This window comes from Microcaecilia unicolor, chromosome 2, assembly GCF_901765095.1.
Source record: "Microcaecilia unicolor chromosome 2, aMicUni1.1, whole genome shotgun sequence".
Lineage (NCBI taxonomy): Eukaryota > Metazoa > Chordata > Amphibia > Gymnophiona > Siphonopidae > Microcaecilia > Microcaecilia unicolor.
Genome location: NC_044032.1, coordinates 565,761,670 through 565,783,591, shown reverse-complemented (window position 1 = coordinate 565,783,591; position 21,922 = coordinate 565,761,670). Strand labels below are relative to the sequence as shown.

Here is a 21,922-nt window from a genome sequence, read left to right as displayed (position 1 = left end):
AGTGGACCCATAGAAGAGAGCTCACAATGGAGCCCAGTCTGCTCCCCCCCCCCCCCGACGCCGGTGGTGTCAGGGCCCAGGTGCACTGCTGCTGGGTGGGCCTGAGCCTAAACTGGGTGGGCTCACCTGTGGCTATGCCCTGGTACAGCTTTGGAAAAATTTGAAGATACCCTGATATTTTTGAGAGAAGTTATTGCTTCAACTGATCATTGGGCTCACGATAATTTCATGAAGCTAAATAGATTGAATACTAAAATAGTATGGTTTGGACAGTAGCATAGCCAGGATGCATCTCCCTCCACTCCACTGTGGCATCACCGCCACCCCCCCATACCTTAAAATCCACTCTGCTGTAGTCTTCACCCGGAGAGTGGCAGTGGCACTCATAGGCTTCCTGTGGCCTGCACCAGGACTTTCTCCCTGAAATGTTCTGCCTCTTCAGACACAACGTCCTGTTTTGTGAAGGGTGGGATGGTTCAGGGAGGAAGTCCTGGTGTAGGCCGCAGGCAGCCTATAAGTACTGCTGCCACTGCCCGGGTGTGCTGAGGAGGTGCGTGGCTGTTGGCTCTGCCGGTCCCCTGCCCCACAATAGGAAGTTGATGTTGTAGGGGCAGGGGACTGGCAGAGCCGACAGCAGTGCGTCTCCTCGGTTCATCCTCTTGCTGCCTGCACCCGGGGCGAACCTCCCCTACTGCTCTGCCTTTGGTACGCTAGAGATGACAGGACTTGAGTTTAGCTGATTTTTTTTAATGTTAAATTGCTTGTTGTAACTCTCCTAGAATACAGGACTACTTATAACTGTGATCTGCTTTGAATCTGAATTGAATTTAGTGGAATATAAAAATTCAATAGCATAACATAGCATAGCATTTACATATTTCAGTGCTTCTAAAATGGCCTCCAAATCCTGGTTATTTTACAAACCACTGGCTGAACTGAAAAAAAAAACCCACTTCAGTGTATACCTTAAAATGTTGCCTGAACATAAATTAAATATCATACCCTAAAAACTCCAGAAGGAAACTCTGTTTGGGATATAGCATGTATTACCATGAGCATTAGCTGTAAATCTTAGAATTTGAGATTATAATCAACATACCCTGGTTTGTGAGTGAGATTCATTCTTGTCAGGGGCAGTGGTTAGGTTTTATTTTGTATGAATTTATGAGATAGCATTTTTTGTTGTTTTGGTTTTATTCTACTTGGTCTTGATGTACCAAGAAACAGGGCCGGTCTTAGCAGTTGTGGGGCCCTGTGCAGAACAGTTCAGTAGAGCCCCCTGCCCCCACATAGCCCCGCCCCTTGTTGACAAGATGTTTTAAATTTTTTTTATTCCAAATAAAGACAAATCAAGCAAAGCTTGTACAGAAAAACTAATTCAAATAAGCACAATGCTATCATAGGAAACCTTTGTGTTTAAAAAGCAAAACCATTTGCATGTAAGGACTAGATACATGAATTCAATCAAATACCCTTAATATGTAATACTTGGTAGCAATAATGAAACAGTGATTAAATATTCACATAGCAAGCAGCCTGAGCCAACAGATTTATTTTCCACTGAACATAATTAATGTTGTAATGAACTTGGTAGCTAATAGTGTGCTGAACTGGACAGTGTTGGCACATTTAGACTGAATCTGGACAGTTCTGCACAAGGGAAACCCTTCCCTCATTATTCAATATCTTCTCTGTGAAATAGTAATAATAAAAAAAAGTTCAGTTCATTTTTATACCATTGCATTCCACAAAGAAAAAGGAGCAAGTTCCCATATGCCATTTTTTTCGTTTGATGTAGGCACAGGAAATTTTTTTTTTAAATGCTCCCAGGTTTTAACCTAATTCAATTTAATGTGTGATATAAATGCCATAATAAATAGATAGATAGATAGATAGATAGATAGATAGATAGATAGATAGATAGATAGAAACTCTGAATGTTGAGCACCTGATTCTCATAACATGATGTCTGTTTGGTGGCCCTTTACCAAGAGAAAAAAAAATCTCTGCACAAATATAACAGTACTAGGGTGTCCCTTTAATCAGCCCCTCCAAATGACACACTGATTACGATTTATAACAAATTACTACTCTACCTAGAAAAAGGTTTTCTTTGATTATACTTTCTCTGTGTACAATCTGTATGCACAAACTGGCATGCTTGAAAATCTAAGTGAGATTAAATAAAAATTCCACCAACAATAAAGAAAGACAATGTGGATGCAGCAGCTCATAGGTTTGATTGGACAGCACAGCTTCAGATGAAGTCTCGCAAGGCCGCCGCTGGAAGTTTCAGCAGCCATTTAAAAAAAGCAATGTGGCAGCAAGAGGGGCAGTGGGCAGGAAAAACTAGGGATCTTTCCTGCCCTCAAGAATCCACTAGACCACCAGGTTGGCTTGAGGTATGTGCCGGGAGGGCAGCCTGAGGCTCGGGGGAGGAGAGGTAAAGCTCAGATTACCGTGCATTTGTGTGGGACCCCGCAAAACCTGGGTTCATCCTCCCAGGATCTCCGCGGACTCGGGTCCATCCCTGCGGGATCCCCGCAGACCTGGAGGGGAATCCTGCCATCCCCACTCCCATGCAGCTCTCTAAACAGGAGATGGCAATGATGGCTGAAGCAGAGAGTGGGAGGGTGATGCCAAAGCCACTGTGGGGCACCTGGGAGCCTTGCGAGGCCCTGTGTGATCACCCCTGCCAAGAAAAGGTAATGCAGTTTTAATAAATAATAATTCTTCAAAACTACTGTGCATCCCATTTGAGGGGATCGATTATAAAGCACTCTGAGGCAGAGAATGTATTTACATCCTAATAAAGCAAAAGATCATTACAATATCTTTTCTGCTCTTGAACTTCAGGGCACACATCCAGATATACTTTAATAGCTACCTGGCACTCCTTCCAGTTCTACTCTTTATAGATCGAGACTACCTGAATGCCATATTTGTTGTTTGTGTGAATGTGGTGTTTTCTTTGTCTTTACATTCTTAACAAATAATTTAGATTCTGGATTTTCAAAGGATCAACTCTTATCCCGGGACGTCCAGCCTTCCCTCTACTACTCTTTCACTTGCCCGTGCACACGTGCAGCTGACGTCCCTTCACTGTCACCTGAGAGGGAGCTACACATTATAAATGATTGTGTAAGAGAGCGGGTAAGAAAAGCTGACAGGCCAAGGGACCTATGAACCGGGGCCCGGTACTTTAAAGCTGGTATGTAAAGAATGAGTTTAACCACCACCTCCTGCTCTGGCCCAGTGCGCCCTCGACCCCTAACTTCTCGTTTGCACACGTACGGGCGCCCGAGTCAAGGTGCAGAGGGCCGCTTACGTCACCTATTCGTGCAGGTGTGCGGGTTCCGAAGCCATAAGAGAACGGGGGGCAGGGGCTATTCGCTTTTAACGATTTAGCCCAAACTAGACTACCAGTGAGTGTGTGGTGGAAGCGCGCGCGCGCGCGCTGGATGCTCGAGTACGCGCTGCTTTTGCTTGGTCACGAGCAGCTTCCTCGGAACTGGGGAGAGCGCAAGTTCTGTGCGGCTCCGAGCTGGTCCGGCGGCTGGAGGTAGGACCGCGCCGGTGGCAGCAGGTGAGGGAGGTGGGCAATATAGCGATATGTGGAGGGGGCCCGTCTCGTGCGAGCGCGCCTCTTTCTGTGTGTCGTCTTTGTGTGGTTAAAGGTGGCTTTTAGAGCTTATTCTTCAGCTTCAAGGTTGGGACAAGACTGTGTTAAGGAGCCCGAGCCTGCGCTGCTAGTGTGGGTACTTTCGGGAAGAGCGTTACTTCGTGTGGCAGCACTGAGCTGTTTTTTTCCTCCCCTCTCTTGCTGCAGGTATTTCTTTGGGGGGGGAGGGGGGCTTGGATTGTGCGCCCACCGAGCATGGAGAACAGACATTAGTGACTGTGTTCTAGACGTATTAGACACCTTTTTAAAGTCTGCGTATTTTCCACTCTCTGTATACAAAGAGAAATCTCGGATTCTTTATTGTAGATTTCCATATGAGTAACGGAGGAGACGTACAAGTAGAAGATTGAGCTTTCTTATTTGGGGAGGTTGTTAGGTTCTTACGGGCTTTTTATTAAGTTGGGTTCTGCTGAGTAGGGCCAGGGGCTATGATTTAGTACAGGTATGCTTGTTGGCCGTTGCCATTTTCTGCATGGGACAAGCAGACGCATTTTTGTTTTCCCTATTGGGCTTTTCACTGCAGGTTACCGGTACTGGTCGATTTTTTGAAGCTGCCCTTTTTCACAAGGAATGTCAATGGCCTATTTTAAAAGTTTGGGACTTGTTTTCTACGGTGTGTTCCTGTTTCTATAATGGCCAGGAAAAGCTACTATGCTGTGTTGAATTCTGGTATATAATGTTTGGCATGAGGAAAAAGTATACGGCAGTTCTGTTGCTCTTTCTAGAGGTAGCTAAGAGTTTGCAGGCGTTCTCAGCTTTGGGTGTTAACCTTTGAAGTTCATGTATTGGGATAAAATAATTGAAAATGCTTCCTTATCTAATAAAATTGTCCTTTAACAAGACGAAAAGGTGATGCAGTAGTAATTCCATTATATGGATAGTAGATGTTTTCTTTCCTCACCATCTATCACCCAACTCCTCCCAGATAAGCTTTTTAAAAGCCGACTGATTTCTTATCAGATTTTTTTTCACCTTGTGTCAATTTTGATTGTGCTACACAGTTTACCTGCTATGAGGTATTTGTTAATCCAGTCTGCAGTTATAGTGCTCTTTATAAATCTGTTGCCCAAATGTGGCTATATCAAAGTACCTGTAGTACAATAAGGATAACTGAGTTAAGGTCTTGGCATTCAGCTTCTGTTTTTCTTGGGAATTTGAATTGAAGCAAAAATAAGAGGAGTCTTGGTTATGCAAAGTAGGTGAAATGCTTGCGAATTTCTTTTGTGCACTGATACAAGCCCAGAACACCACAGTTCCCTGGCATGCATGTGCGCATAACATATGCATGCCACATAGTGTTGAAAAAAATGCTGTAAATGCGAGAGTTTTATAAGGCTTGTTATACATACTGTTCTCTTTGCTTTACATCAGCATCTGTGCTTGCTGATTGTGCATTGGCATTTGTGCGCACTCAGCTAGTAATTTTTAAAAAATACTTTTGCAGGTAGAGGTGAGTGTAAGATGCACATATGTTTAAGTGATCTGTTTGTTTTTCAATTATGTTATTGGTCTTCTAAACAACATAAAGAGCACAAAAAATGCTCAGTTGTGCTTTTCAAAACCCATACTTGATAGATTCATGGCAAGCATGTATGTGCAATGCAGCAAGATCAAATGTGCTCTTACTTCAGTTTCACTCTTAAAAGCACGTGTTTTGTATTCTAAATTTTTAAATTCTAAAACAAGAGAAATTGCCAATTCCAATTGGTAAAAGTAAAATGTCTTCTCTAGAACAATGCTGCCCCAGACCTTGCATTAATATTTTGGTTTTGGAAGCCAACCAGTCTGCGAATTGCAGTTCTGTCTTAGAGTGTTAGGAAAGAATACCAAAAGACCTCATTAACATACTTTTGAATACATTTAAATACAGTTTGTGGCCATCTGTCATTCATGTTATTTCCTGTGATAGACCCTTTTGAACATTCTGTCCTAGACCAGCGCTAATTGGTTCTAATGCTGGCATTAGGTTCTGAGCTTTGGCCTGTAAGACTCCCCTACCTACCTACCTACCTACCCACACACTCATCTCTTATTTTACTACTACTTAACATTTCTAAAGTGCTACTAGGGTTACGCAGCGCTGTACAATTTAACATGGAAGGACAGTCCCTGCTTGAAGAGCTTACAATCTAAAAAGACAAATGTATAGTTTGATGTTCCTGCAGCTTGGGGTGGACTGAGAGTCATCTGGGCCCCCCACCCGGCTGCTGCCCGACGCTGACGCCCCTGCCATCCTGGTTCTTTTCTGCCCTACTACTACTACTATTTAGCATTTCTATAGCGCTACAAGGCATACGCAGCGCTGCACAAACATAGAAGAAAGACAGTTCCTGCTCAGACAGCTTACAATCTAATAGACAAAAAATAAAGTAATCAAATCAATTATTGTGTACAGGAAGGAGGAGGGTAGGTGGAGGCAGGTGGTTACAAGTGGTTACGAGTCAAAAGCAATGTTAAAGAGGTGGGTTTTGTCTAGATTTAAAGGTGGCCAAGGAAGGGGCAAGACGTAGGGGCTCAGGAAGTTTATTCCAGGCGTAGGGTGCAGCGAGACAGAAGGCGCGAAGTCTGGAGTTGGCAGTAGTGGAGAAGGGAACAGATAAGAAGGATTTATCCATGGAGCGGAGTGCACGGGAAGGGGTGTAGGGAAGGATGAGTGTGGAGAGATACTGGGGAGCAGCAGAGTGAGTACATTTATAGGTTAGTAGAAGAAGTTTGAACAGGATGCGAAAATGGATAGGGAGCCAGTGAAGGGTCTTGAGGAGAGGGGTAGTATGAGTAAAGCGACCCTGGCGGAAGATGAGACGGGCAGCAGAGTTTTGAACCGACTGGAGAGGGGAGAGGTGACTAAGTGGGAGGCCAGCAAGAAGCAGATTGCAGTAGTCTAAACGAGAGGTGACAAGGGTGTGGATGAGGGTTTTGGTACAGTGCTCGGAAAGAAAGGGGCAGATTTTACGGATGTTGTAAAGAAAGAAACGACAGGTCTTGGCGGTCTGCTGGATGTGAGCAGAGAAAGAGAGAGAAGAGTCAAAGATGACCCCAAGGTTTCGAGCTGAGGAGACAGGGAGAATGAGAGAGCCATCAACAGAAATAGAAAACGGGGGTAGCGGGGAGGTGGGTTTGGGGGGGAAAATGAGAAGCTCGGTTTTGGTCATATTTAATTTCAGGTGGCGTTGAGACATCCAGACAGCAATGTCAGACAAGCACGCTGAAACTTTGGTTTGGATGCAAGGTGAGATATCAGGGGTAGAAAGGTAGATTTGGGAGTCATCAGCATAGAGATGGTAGGAAAAGCCATGGGATGAGATTAATGAACCAAGGGAAGAAGTGTAGATAGAAAAGAGGAGGGGACCAAGAACAGAACCCTGAGGTACGCTGACAGGCAGAGGGATAGAAGTAGAAGAGGATCCACTAGAGTGAACACTAAAGGTGCCCACTGCACTGCTGCTGTTCCCCCGCCTGCACATGCAAATTTCAAAAACTGACCTATTTCAATACTATAGGTTAACAAATACAAATAAAACAAAAAATGGTATTAAGGTATTCTGTTTTGACATGAGAAAGGAGGGTTGGGTCTCCAAACATTAGTCAAAAATGTATTCAAATTAGTCCAATAAAGATATTACCTTATTTCCACTCTATCCTAAACTAAAAATAAAATTCATTTTTTTCATACCTTTATCTGTCTGTTTACTTTTTCTAATTGTATTGGTCCCAGTCTCTTGTTTCTTTTTTGTTTCCTCGATCTCTTCTTAACTCTAGCCAACGTCTACCCTTCTCTCCCCCATTCCTTCCAGCATCTTCTCTCTCCCCCTCTCATTCTTTTCCATCCAGCCCCTGACCCTTCTCTCTCCTCACTTCCATCCAGAGTCTCTCCTCTTTTTCTCTATCCAGCATCTGGCCCCTCTCTCCCCTTCATCCAGTATCTCTCTCCTCTTCCCATTTCTGTCTGGCATATGTCTATTCTCTCCCTCTTTCCATCTGGCAGCTGCCCTCCCCCCTTCCATCCAGTATCTGTTCCATCTCTTCTCCCTTCCATCCAGCATCTGTTCCCCCCTTCCCCACTCCATTCTCCATCCAGTGTCTGTTCCCCTACCTCTCAGTCCGGTGTTTCGTTTTTTTTTTTGCTCCCCAACACCCAAACATTCTCTCTCCTCTCCACCAGTCACCCCCTCTACCATTGGCGAAACCAGGCTCTCCCCACTCATGACCAATACCCCCTGCCATGGCCACCACTGCTGCTGCCCTGCTGCTGTTTCAGCAGTGGCAGCAAAAAAAAAAAAAAAAGGCTGCACTATTCCTGCTTGTGGCTGACCGGATCTGCCCTGGAACAGGAAATTGTCAGAGGAAGGCGGGACTGGCAGCCATGAGCAGGAACAGAGCGGCTCTGCAATTTTCTTTTTCTGCCACTGCTGTAACAGCAGCAGCAATGGTGGCCATGACAGGGAGGGTATTGAGTGGGAGAGCGGTGGGAATCAAGGCAGAGCCTCTGGGCCCTTGGGCACTGCCCGGTTGCCCGAATGGTCAGTCTGCCCCTGTCTTCAGCTTTCTGGGTGGCTTAAGTGGTTCCTATTTTGAGTTCTATGGTGCTGTACTCCCAGTCATTAGTTTTTTTTTTTTGGTTGAGTATTGGACTATTCAGAATGCTGAAGAGCTGCAGCATAGTACTGTTATGTGCCATGCTTTGGCTTAGTCAGGTGGGAAAAGCACCACACCATGTAAGAAGCAGGGGTGATTGGAGTTTGACCTGAGACCTGGGAATTCATAGGTGACAGCCATTTTAAATTGGTAATGAATCACTCTATTCATAGTTAAGTGTTGCAGAGGCCTGATACAGTTAAATGTCAAACTGAACAAAGTTCTTTGACTTTAATTAGCAGTTCTGTGTTAATGTTTCAGCCATGCTGTGTGTTTGCTTAACCATTAGGAAGTCTAGGAAGTTCTGTAGGATGGCAACAACATCTTTGGGGGAGGTGAAGAAATGGCTAAAATGAAAGCTTAGGGTTCCATTTACGAAGCGGTACTATCGATTAGCGTGCACTGAATGCAAAGAAGTCCATGGGAATTGAATGGGCTTCTTTGCATTCAGTGTGCCGCTAATCAGTAGCACCACTTAGCAAAAGAAGCCCTTAGTTTGTCCTGATAAATTACACCAACTCGGTGGGTGTATGTGTACTCTATCCCACTGTGAGAGTAGACTAGTTTGAAATAACCCATTTATACTGCTCACATATTTGGACACAGGCATACCCTTTATTGCTTGAAACCCAGGCCAATTTTCTCTGCCTCCCCAACCTCCCTTCTCCACCATGACCTTCCATTACTATCAGGTTCATCTGTTGTCATTGGCTTTTGCCATTAGCCCTTCTCCAGCTCTGCCGTAGATAAAGAAGCTGGACCTACACAGACTGAGGTGATGGATGGTGTACCCTCAAACGGTTATAGAAGACAGATTTAGGGCCATGACTTCAGGTTTGAGGACACTTGGGCAGAGAAGGGGGATTGGGTGGGCATGGGGCTGTGCAGCATTGCCAGTTGGCTGACACTTGGGGCTTCCAGTGATGCTTTGCATGACCCCTCTTCCTTTTCTACCCCTTATACCTGATCGGTGTAGAGGAAGCCTTGCAATTAGGAGTGGTGGGAAGGGGGTAAGAATGTTTAGCTCGTACTTGGAAGGTAAAGGAAAAAGGGATTGTGGTCAAGCTAGGTACAGGAAGGTAGATGATTAAGCTGTGCTAGGCAGGAGAGTTAAGAGCAGTGGGATAAGGATGTGTTCTTTTAAGTTATGGGCTAAGACTAGGCATTAATGATTTCCTGGTACCAAGATCACTGAGCTTCTTTGAGTTTCAATGAATTTTGCTAGTCTTCTCATAAATGTCATCTATTTTTCCTTTTTTTGCTGTTAAGTGCTAAAACATTTGTATCATGCAACTCTTAAGTTCTGAATCACTAAGCCAGCCTTCCCATGGATACAGATAACAATGTTAGGGAGTCAGGCTCTTGATTGTCAGTTAATAATGTTGGGGAATATAGTGTTTGATCCTAGCACTTGGTTGCACTTCAGTTTTGAGTAGCTCTGCACAACTGTCAATGTGCATTTTATTTTTGGGATAAGTGTAATTGAGTACTTCAGTCACTCTGGTAAATGAAACTAATTCATTCCTGCATGTAGCCACACAAACATGCAGGAAATAGTTGGCATGCTTCTTGCAAAGAACTTTTCCTTTCACTTAAAATGCCCATCTTTCAAAGTGCTTCTTTTAATGTTGCTTTCAGGTTTTTGGTTTTGTTGGAAATTTACATCTTTTCCTTATCCAGTACATTCTGTTGTACCGTGGAACTGATAGGCTGTTACTCCTCATACATGATCCTCATACAATTATGCTAGAGAAGATAAAAACAGGCAGCTTCTATCTTTTAAGTTCAATAAAATATTTTGTTTTTACATTTATATGGATGAGTTCTGCAGAATTCTATTTTTGGTGAGACTGGAAAATGGTGGTATTTGGTTGGATTTCCACATGATGAGGATACCACATATCACATATTGTAAATTCACTTATTGGATCAAATGTACATTTAAGTGAACCAGACTTGTTCAGCATTCAAGAACTGATGTTCTGTCATTGACTTAAGGGTATGTTAAAATTGCAAAGTGCATGTGTTGTCATGGTTGTGTTCACATGTCTTAAATGATTAAAATAGTGCACATGGGCTGCCAGTGGTAGTGATGTTACTCCTCACTGGAGGTGAAGTTCCTTTTTATGAATCGCTTGTATCCAACAAATCTGCAAGTAAATGTTTGAATTATTTTGAGGTAAATTCAAAGTGTAGACAGGTTTCTTTTTGAAAGTTCAGAGACTGGGATTTAATACATGGTCATCTTGTCGCCTCTCATTTGTATGTTTTCAGTTGTGAATCCTCTTCTCCAATTGTTCTTCTACTCCCCTTGGGTTTGGATTCTTACATGAATCTCACATGTACAGATTCTAAGGGCTTGATGCTCAAAACTCTGGTGCTAAAGCAAACAGTGCCAGCCCCATACTATGGGAACAGTGCAGAAATATAGCTCTCCAGTTCTCAGAGCTAATGGCATACAAATTACATGCATATAAATTAGAGCTCATAGAGTATTACAATCCAACAATCAAATCTGCATACATATACGCTAACCCTACTACTATTGTAGTATATATATATGGGAGGAAAAAGCCTCAAATACGGACAGATACTCCCTTAAGTTTGGATTCCAACAAAGGAGTATCTGTCCGTATTTGAGGCTTTTTCCTCCCATATATACCACAATAGTAGTAGGGTTAGCGTATATGTATACAGATTTGATACAAATTATATGCATCGATGCGTTTCATAGTAAACGCAGCTCTTGTGTTCATGTGCCAGGCAAACATGAAAGTGAAGTACACATCGACACTACTCTTCTGCATCTTTACATGTCTTTAAAAACGTTTTTTCACTTGAAAGGCTTATATTTAAGCGCAAATGTCCTGTCACTTTTGGGTTTGCTTGGACTTTGCTTCTCTTTACTGGTGCTTACAGGCTTGCATGTGCTTCCTTCCACTTCCAAAACAAACAAAAAAAACCCCAGCAGATATTAAACAGAAGATCATAAGAAATCCTCCCTTCTAACCCCCAAAGCCAGCTCTGAGCTGGCATTATTTTTCCAGCGTTAAGATCAGGCCTTGCTTATGTGCTGTTCTGAGCATTGGGAGAGACTAGCAGATGACCTCATTTACATCCATTTGACTACATTTAAGTACAATTTCTGGCCATTCCTAGCACACAGGCTGTTTCCTTCGCTAGAGCACTCTGAGCATTCCACGTAGATGAGTGCTGGCGGTAGTCCAGTGCTATTTGGCTCTAATGCTGGTATTAGGTTCTGAATCTGTAAGGACCCATCTTCTCTCACTTGTAGGTACCATTAACCCTGGGACATAAGCTTAGCTTAGCTCAAGTCATCTACAAACACTAGTTAGCTTGCTACTTTCCGGGTGTCTTTGAATCCCTATGGATTGAAATTCCATGTGTAAAGGGGAAAAGGATAGTAATAGGGAGTGTACTACTGTCTGCCTGGCCAGGATGAACAGATGGATGTAGAAATGTTGAAGTAAATTAGGGACGCTAACAAACTAGACAACACAATAATGGGCGATTTCAATTACCCCTATATTGACTGGGTAAATGTAGCATTAGGGCATGCTAAGGAGGTAAAATTCCTTCACGAAATCAAGGACTGCTTTATAGAGCAGCTGGTACAGGAGCCGACGAGAGAAGGAAAAATTCTATACCTAGTCCTTAGTGGAGCGCATGATCCGGTGCAGGAGGTAATGGTGCTGGGGCTGCTTGATAACACTGATCATAATATGATCAGATTTGATATTAGCTTTGAAGTATATGCAGGAAATCCAATACGTTAGTGTTTAACTTAAGAGGAGTGGCTGCGAGAGTCAAAAACTTACATCAGGCGTGGATGCTGTTCAAAAATACCATCCTGGAAGCATAGGCCAAATATATTCCATGTATTAAAAAAGGAGGAAGGAAGACCAAATGACAGCCAACATGGTTAAAAAAATGAGATGAAGGAAGTTAGTAGAGATAAAAGAAAATCCTTCAGAAAATGGAAGAAGGAACCGACTGAAAATAATATGAAACAGCATAAGGAATGTCAAGTCAAATGCAAAGCACTAAGGAAGGCTAAGAGGGACTTCGAAAAAAAAGATAGCGTTGGAGGCAAAAACAGTAAAAATATTTTAGGTATATTAAAAGCAGGAAGTCGGCAAAAGAATTGGTTGGACCACTAGATGACTGAGGGATAAAAGTGGCAATCAGGGAAGACAAATTCATAGTGGACAGATTAAATGAATTCTTTGCTTTGGTCTTCACTGAGGAAGATTTAGGAGTTATAGTGGTGCCAGAAATGGTATTCAAAGCTGATGAGTTGGAAAAACTGAATGAAATCTCTATAAACCTGGGGGATGTAATGGGGCAATTTGACAAATTGAAGAGTAGCAAATGTCCAGGACCAGATGGTATCCATCCCAGAGTACTGATAGAACTGAAAAATGAAATTGCGGAAGTATTTTTTTTTCTTTAAAATCGAGTGTGCTACTGGAAGATTGGAGGGTGGCCAATGTAACGCAGATTTTTTTTTTTTTCAAAAAGGTTCCAGAGGAGATATGGGAAATTATAGATCGGTGAGCCTGATGTCGGTGCTGGACAAAATGGTAGAGACTATTATAAACAACAAAATTACAGAGCATATTCAAAAGCATGGATTAATGAGACAAAGCCAAAATGGATTTAGTGAAGGAAAATCCTTGCCTCACCAATCTATTACATTTCTTTGAAGGGGTGAACAAACATGTGGATAAAGGTGAGCTGGTTGATATTGTGTATCTGGATTTTCAAAAGGCATTTGACAAAGTACTTCATGAAAGACTCCAGAGGAAATTGGAAAGTCATGGGATAGGAGGTAGTGTTCTATTGTGGATTAAAAACTGATTAAAGATAGAAAACAGAGAGTAGGGTTAAATGGTCAGTATTCTCAATGGAGAAGGGTTGTTAGTAGGGTTCCTCAGGGGTCTGTGCTGGGACCGCTGCTTTTTAACATATTTATAAATGAGCTAGAGATGGGAGTAACTAGTGAGGTAATTAAATTTGCTGACGACACAAAGTTATTCAAAGTTGTTAAATCGCAGGAGGATTGTGAAAAATTACAAGAGGACCTTAGAGACTGGGAGAGTGGGCGTCTAAATGGCAGATTATGTTTAATGTGAGCAAATGCAAAGTAATGCATGTGGGGAAACAGGAACCCGAATTATAGCTACAAAATGCAAGGTTCCACGTTAGGAGTCACCGACCAAGAAAGGGATATAGATGTCGTCGTTCATGATATGTTCAAACCTTCTTAGTGTGCCGCGGTGGCTAAGAAAGCAAATAGAATGTTAGGTATTATTAGGAAAGGAATGGAAAAAAATGAGGATGTTATAATGCCTTTGTATCACTACATGGTGCGACCACACCTCGGATATTTATTTATTTATTGTGAACATTTATATCCCACATAATCCCACCAAGGCAGGCTCTATGTGGCTTACAGTATTTGAGGAAAAGTTCAGCATAAGAATACTAGTGCAAATCAGAGTAGAAAAAGTAGATGAGGGGAGAGGGATGCAGAGGATCAAGAAGTAGAGGAGTAACATCTATCACACAGGTAGGTCTTTAAGGATTTCTTAAACAGTGTGTGATCAGTTGCCTCTTTTAACGTTGATGGTAGAGCGTTCCAGAAACGGGGACACGTGAAGCAAAAAGAGGCAAAGAGCAGCTTGTATCTTAAGTTCCTGCAATTAAGGAAGTGGAGATTGAGAGAGGTGCGGGACGACTTCTCGGAATTTCTTGGCGGGAGGTTGATTAGGCTGAACATATAGGCTGGAGCGTTCCCGTAGACAATCTTGTGGACAAGAGCACAGACTTTGAATTCAATACATTCCTTGACTAGGAGCCAGTGGAGCTTCTCATGAAGGGGCTTTGCTGCCTCAAACCGTGATTTGCCAAATAGCAGTTTCGCTGCCGTGTTCTGCGTGTCTGCAGTTTTTTAAAGGGCGTGTTCTCTGCAGCCGGTGTAAATTCCATTGCAGTAGTCGAAGTGGCTCAAGACGAGGGAATGGAGTAGAGTCCTGAACAGGTCAAATGACAAGAACTGCTTGATATGCTTAAGGGACCTCATGGAAAGGAACATTTGCTTAGTAATAGACAAAACTCAAGAGTCAAATGGAGATCCAGAATATTGTGTTCAATTCTGGTCACCGCATCTCAAAAAAGATATAGCGGAATTAGAAAAGGTGCAGAGAAGGGTGACAAAAATGATAAAGGGGATGGGACTACTTCCCTATGAGAGAAGGCTAAAGCGGCTAGGGCTCTTCATCTTGGAGAAAAGACGGCTGAGGGGAGATATGATAGAGGTCTATAAAATAATGAGTGGCGTGGAAAGAGTAGACGTGAAGCATCTGCTTACTCTTTCCAAAAATACTAGGACTAGGGGGCATGTGATGAAGTTACGAAGTAGTAAATTTAAAATGAATTGGAGAAAATCTTTCTTCACTCAATGTGCAATTAAACTCTGGAATTCATTGCCAGGTAATGTGGTAAAGGCAGTAACTTAGCGGGGTTTATGAAAGGTTTAGATGGCTTCCTAAAGGAAAAGTCCATAGACCATTATTAAAATGGACTTGGGGAAACTCCACTGCTTATTTCTGGGACAAGCAGCATAAAATGTTTTGTAGTTTTTTGGGATCTTGCCAGGTATTTGTGACCTGGATTGGCCACTGTCGGAAACGGGATGCTGGGCTTGATGGACGTTTGGTCTGTCCCAGTATGGCAATACTTAATTTACTTATGTAGGTTTACATGCTGTATGCAGGCACGTAGACGTTCTCTTTGGCAGGTTCAAAGTTAAGAGATGTGATTGATGGAAAGCATTCTCAAAGGGTGAATAAGGAACAGTACAAACTTCTTTCAATTGGGTTGAGTTTGAGGGTCTCCCCTTCTTAGGGCTCTGGTCTTTTGCTCCTTAGCCGCTGCCTTGTTCTTAGAAGGTAGAAGAAAATGTTTTCTTTTTCCTTTATATTAATTTGTTTTTCCTTACATTTATGTGATAAATGTGAATGTAATTAAGTAAAACAATAAAAAAAAAAAAGGTAGAAACTCATAGCTTAGTGGTGGGAGGAAGGGAATAATTTTGTAGTTTTCCTGAGCTTTATCACTTTGAGAACATCTTTTCTCATGTCTTATGTTCAGCCTTAGCACATTACAATAGTCCCTCTTATATTGTCCTCAACCTTAGCACCTTGGACCCCACTGACTAGGGAAGGTTTTTACCACCTCTTGTTGGCTTGGTAGAAAGTTGGAAAAATTGCTTCTGACATCTTCCCTTGGCTCTCCAGATTAGGAAGTAAGCAAAAAGATTCCTAAGTATACATTTATACATGAGCTGGGGCAGGTGGTACCTTGCCACAATAAGTGATATAGACAATGCGGGTAATTGTCAAAAGGACTCCTAAAGTTAGCTACATAACTGCAGACTTAAGCTAGTATTCTATAAAGGTAATTATGCATGTAATTGCTACTATGGAATTCAAGCTTAACATACACTTTAAATTCTATAATGGCAAATTCACTTGTGTAATTACATTAGTGGCAATTAAATGCATAATTACTAGCTTAAGTCTGCAGTTATGTACCTAACTTGAGGTGTGAGCACATTAGTTCAATGGATGGTGTAAATGCTTGTGCTTAACTTCTATCAGGAGCATAAAACTATTATATAAGTATTGCCATACTGGGACAGACCGAAGATCCATCAAGCCCAACATTCTGTTTCTAACAGTGGCAGGCCCAGGCCACAAGTATTTGGGAAGATCCCAAAACAGTACAGTACACTTCATGCTGCTTATCCCAGAAATAAGCAGTGGATTTTCCACAAGTCCATTTTAATAATGGTCTATGGACTTTTAGGAAGCCATCCAAGTCTTTTTTTTTTTTTTTTTTTAAACCTTGCATAGCTAACCGCTTTTACTACATTTTCTAGCAACAAATTTCAGAGTTTAATTACAAGTTGAGTTAAGAAACATTTTCTCCAATTCATTTTAAATTATCTGCTTTGTAGATGCATTGCATGCCCCCTAGTTCTAGTATTTTTGGAAAGAGTAAACAGTTCACATCTACCCGTTCCATAGACCTCTATCATATCTCCCCTCAGCCATCTTTTCTCCAAGATGAAGAGCCCTAGACACTTTAGCCTTTCCTCATAGGGAATTTGTCCCATCCCCTTTATCATTTTCATCACCATTCTATGTACCTTTTCTAATTCCTCTATATCTTAAGATGGGGTGACCAGAGTTGAAAACAATATTTGAGGTGCGGTCGCACCATGGAGAGCTACAAAGGCATTATAACGTCCTCATTTTTGTTTTCCATTCCTTACCTAATAATACCTAACTTTCTATTTGCTTTCTTAGCCGCCGCTGCACACTGAGCAAAGGGGTTAAACGTATCATCAATGATGATGCCTAGATACCTTTCCTGGTTGGTGACTCCCTTGTATTACATAGCTATAATTTGGGTTTCTCTTTCCCACATGCATCACCATGCACTTACTCATATTAAATGTCATCTGCCATTTAGACGCCCAGTCTCGTAAGGTCCTCTTGTAATGTTTCACAATCCTCTTGCAATTTAACAACTTTGAATAACTTTGTGTCGTCAGCAAATTTAATTACCTCACTAGTTACTCCCATCTCTAGCTCATTTATAAATATGTTAAAAAGCAGCGGTCCCAGCATAGACCCCTGGGGAACCCCACTAACTACCCTTCTCCATTGAGAATACTGACCACTTAACCCTACTCTCTGTTTTCTCTCTTTTAACCAGTTTTTAATCCACAATAGAACACTACCTCCTATCCCATGACTCTCCTCTGGAGTCTTTCATGAGGTACTTTATCAAACGCCTTTTGAAAGCCCAGATACACAATATCAACCGGCTCACCTTTATTCACATGTTTGTTCACCCCTTGAAAGAAATGTAGTAGATTGGTGAGGTAAGATTTCCTTTTACTAAATCCATTTTGGCTTTCTCATTAATCTATGCTTTTGAATAAGCTTGGTAATTTTTGTTCTTTATAATACTCTACCTTTTTGCCCAGAGCCATCAGGCTCACCATTCTAAAACCTTAATGTGTAAGTGATAAGACACAAGCCAGACCCACCCATGCCCTTCCCACATCCACACCCCAAGCAGCTCCATGTGACCCTGGGCAAGTCACTTAGCCCTCCATTGCCCCAGGTACAATATTTTATTGTGAGCCATTAGTGATAGTACCAGTACCTGAAAAGAAAATTGTATAAACAGCTTAGGTCTAGACGGTATATAAATTCTGAATATAAACAGTTGTGTACTGAAGAAATTGCATGTTAAAAAGTTATAGAATATATGTGTAAATTGGTACCAATTCTTGATGTCAACTAGCACTTGTTATGCATGTAACTAGCAGTGTTTTCTAACCTTTGTGCTATGGGTGCTGAGATGTATGGAACTAGGGCATTTTGCAAAATGCTTATCAATGTTAGGGCATAATTAGCAACATGAGTGAATATAACTATTTTCTTAATTGTAGTGAAACATATTCTTTACCCGCTGAAGCAAATCCATGAGCAGGACAATCAGTTTAAATAGAACTCTAATGCTAAACATCCCCTAAATATATGAAAATACTTTGTGTTGATTTGTCTAAGGAACTTCTTGCTTCCAGTTGGTGCATCTGAAAATAAAATCTACATCAGCAGGCTAAGCCAATATGGCATATTTAAGTCATTAGTAAAATCTTAGTTTTAGATGGGCTGTTTAAATCCTGAGTAGGTACCTAAGGCAGCACACATCAGTAGATAATTTATCCAATTGGACAGTGCAGTAAATGAAAAATGGTGTAGGCTCTTCAGGAAGGAAAACTGGAGCACCTTGTGAGAGCACTTCAGTAACCTTGTAAGGGTATACAGTTGGTACTTGAGACCCATAAAGTACATGAGAGGTTCCTAACCCAGTCTTTGAGACACACCCAGCCAGTTTGGTTTTCAGGCTGTCCACAATGGATATGCATAAGAGAAATTTGCATATTATGGAGGTAGTGCATGCAAATTTCTCTCATGCATATTCACTGTAGATATCCTGCAAACCTGACTGGTTGGGTATGTCCCAAAGACTGGGTTGAGAACCCCTGCTATAGATGAACTTGAAATCAAAGCCAGGATCTTTGACTGTGATAAGTAATTGGTAGCTAATAGTTTTTGTAGTTGAGGATGATCTTTTTGCTCTGACCAGTAGTGTAGCTGGACTTCAGTTTGTGAGGGGAAGGGGGGGGGTTACTCAGCATTTAACATAGGTAGGTACTAGGATCCCCATTTTCTCTGCATCTTCCTGATATCACTTTAAAATTAAAAAGAAATATGGAGCCTGCCTACCTCCAGTCTGTAAATCTCTGCAGTCAGTGGCAGCACGTTGAGCTGTTGATGATGTGACACCACAAGCATGCTCATAAGCGGTTGGTAGCTCTTCTGTTTGGGGGGGGGGCTAAAGTGGGTGGAGCAGGGCCAGGGTGGGGCCAGAGTCCTTAATTGTCTGACAGTCTGCAGAAAGAAAGATCAGCAAAATAATTTCAGATATTAAAATATGTATTTAAATTTAATAAAAGGTATCAAATGATGAATAGTGACAGACAATTGTCCCTATTTCCTCTGACCAGAATTACTCTTCTGTCCCTAGGCTCCCTCCATGCCCAAATCTCTTCTGTCTCCCTTCTTTACCCTTCCTCCCACACCCTGATTGGCAAGGAGGTACTCCAGAGCCAACTTGGGAAACACTAGTACAGATCATGCAGAATGAAGCTACATGACAACTGACAAAAGCTATAAGCAAGGGATAGCCACGGGCCTATCTGCCTCATCTCTCCCAGCAGCCAGGCACAGCATCTGTAGCTGGAAGGGATCCCCAAGCCCCCCAGCTAAAGTATAGAGCCTGCCTATCTCCAGTCTCTAAAGTAGGGTGTCCAACCTCGATCCGAGGGCCACAATCCAGTCAAGTTTTCAGGATTTCTCCAATGAACATGCATGAGATCTATTTGCATATACTAACCCCATTACATGCAAATAGATCTCAAGAATATTCATTGTGGAAATCCTGAAAACCCGATCTGATGAGGGCCAAGGTTGGACATCCCTGTTCTAAAGCTTGGCAGTCAGCAGCAGCATGCTAACTCATCAATGCAAGCATTCTCAGTTCAGGCAGGGAACCGAGCACACTCCTAAGCACCCAGTAAAGCTAAGCCTCCCCAGCCTCAAGCCCCAAGCCTCCAAAGATGTTTTACAGCATGTGGAAACTGAAAAGAATAAGACCATTCTTCCCAAGATCCATCTTCCGCAGCCTAGTGCAATCACTCGTACTCAGCCATCTGGATTACTGCAACTCACTATACGCAGGTTGTAAAGAGCAAATACTGAGAACTTCAAACAGCCCAGAACACAGCAGCCAGATTCATCTTCGGGAAACCAAAATATGAAAGTGCGGAACCCTTACGAGCGAAGCTACACTGGCTCCCACTCAAGGAACGCATCACTTTTAAAGTATGCATACTAGTCCACAAAATCATTTATGGCGAAGCCCCAGCCTACATGTCTGACTTGATAGACCTACCACCCAGAAACGCTAAAAGATCATCCCGAACTTTCCTCAACCTCCACTTCCCCAATTGCAAAGGCATAAAATACAAAGTGCTGCACGCATCCACCTTTTCCTATATGAGCACTCAATTCTGGAATAAACTGCCACGTAACCTGAAGGCGACCTACGAGCTGACCGACTTCCGCAAATTACTGAAGACCTATCTTTTCGAAAAAATTTATCGAAAGGATCAAAACACATGAAGTCCACTCACGATTTCAGTAATGCATCTATACTTTCCCATCTGTACTCTCATCCCCCGTAATCTTAACACACTTACACCTTAATCTACAGGTAATAAGGTTATACCCAAATGATATTATTATGTAATCCTATCAATGTCTGTTGCTCTTTCATTGTTCCATGGTTCTGCTCCATTGTCTTATTCCCCTTAGCGATACGTAGACTTTGTTTTAACCTAACCCCTCACATGTAACCATAATCGAGTTGTAACAAATTGTATTTCCATCAACACAATGCATTGTAAGCCACACTGAACCCGCAAACAGGTGGGAAAATGTGGGATACAAATGCAATAAATAAATAAAAATCTAGTGGCAAAACATAATTACAAGCAACTGTATGGTCTGCCCCAAATGTCACCATTGTCCCTCAAGTCTTGCATTGAAGAACACTGAGCCCTACTGTATGCACAGGCTTCGAGCCCTTTGCATATATATTGAAGAATTGCCTTTACACCGTCTGACATTGTCCCTGCTTCTAATTTGACCTGCCTTTTTTGGCAAAGTTCATTAAGGATGGGCCGTACTGTCAGTCTTGGGCAATGGGTGGCTGCTATCTTTTTGGGTGGTAGAATGATATCCCTACATGCAAGTGTCTTTCCTACAATGGCTGAGTTGCCCAGAGGAGGTTCTGGAACACCCTGGGGTGCTGCTGTATCATGAATTGGCTCGACTTTAACAAGGTAGAAAAAAACAACCTGATATCCAACAGGATTAAGGCTGGGGAAATCAGCATGTACAGACCAGTACTGTCCAAGAGGAATGATCTCATCAGTGAGGTTTGTAGTCTGCATCTTCATTTGTGTCTAAGACAAACCCAGGGCTATGCAGGAGGGATTGGTCTCCCCGCTGCTTTTCTTAACTTCCAGAGAAGTGTTTTTGTTGTTTTGTCTAAATGATCTTCCATTTGCCTTCTGGGGAAGAAGCAAATATTCCAACTTTTGTCCATGTGGGAGGTGTGCCGTGCATCTCTGTTCCCTCTGCCTGTCAGAGATTAGGCTTCAGCGTCTCAACATATCTTAATATTGTCTTAACATGTCTTAATATTGGCCTTTAAGCTTCCCATTATCTCCTCCAATGTTTCAATGTTTGTGTTCCATTGTGATATTCCTCAACGATACTTTGATTGTCTCACATAACTCTGCACAATGTAATCCATAACCAAGTTGTAACAAATTGTATTTCCACTATTCATATCATATTGTAAGCCACACTGAGCCCGCAAAAAGGTGGGAAAATGTGGGATACAAATGCAATAAATAAATAAAATAAAAACATATCTTGGTGTACTATTGCATCAAAACTCAGGGAAGGTTACCTTCATGCTAAACTTTGAATCCAGAAAATACCTGTCTCTCAGGACATGATTATTGTGCTTTTTCGTGAAGTTGTGAGGTGAGCTAATGGAATCCTGATTGCTTTAAAAAGAAAAAAAAAAAAGACCCAACAGCTATCATGGTAGGCTTGTTTTTTTTTTTTTTTTTCTAGCTGAGGTGACTATTAGAAAATTGAGATTCAAGCCTTAGTCACACACCAGTCTTGTACACAACTTCATAATTAGCAAGGGTATGTAAGATTATGTAAATTCTATCAAGAACAGTCACCTCTTTCTATATTTGAATGGCAGCAGTACTGCATCTTATGTCCTAAGCTACATAAGCACCAGTGAGATGGTGCTCTATAGTTTGGACTGTAAATTTGCTCTCGCTTTTTA

The 21,922-nt window shown here is 42.0% G+C and overlaps 1 protein-coding gene across 4 annotated transcripts in view; it reads left to right on the top strand.

Moving 5' to 3' along the window:
• Window positions 1–3,169: 3,169 nt before the first annotated feature.
• Window positions 3,170–21,922, top strand: part of MTUS1 (microtubule associated scaffold protein 1) — a 361,304-nt gene continuing 342,551 nt past the window's right edge. Inside the window, exon 1 of one of the 4 annotated variants that reach the window (XM_030191459.1) lies at window positions 3,170–3,211. The gene's annotated coding sequence lies outside the window, so the exon portion shown is untranslated. Of the gene's footprint in view, window positions 3,212–3,390; window positions 3,587–21,922 lie in introns of those variants that run through there. The other 3 variants (XM_030191460.1, XM_030191456.1, XM_030191455.1) reach the window with 3 other exon arrangements.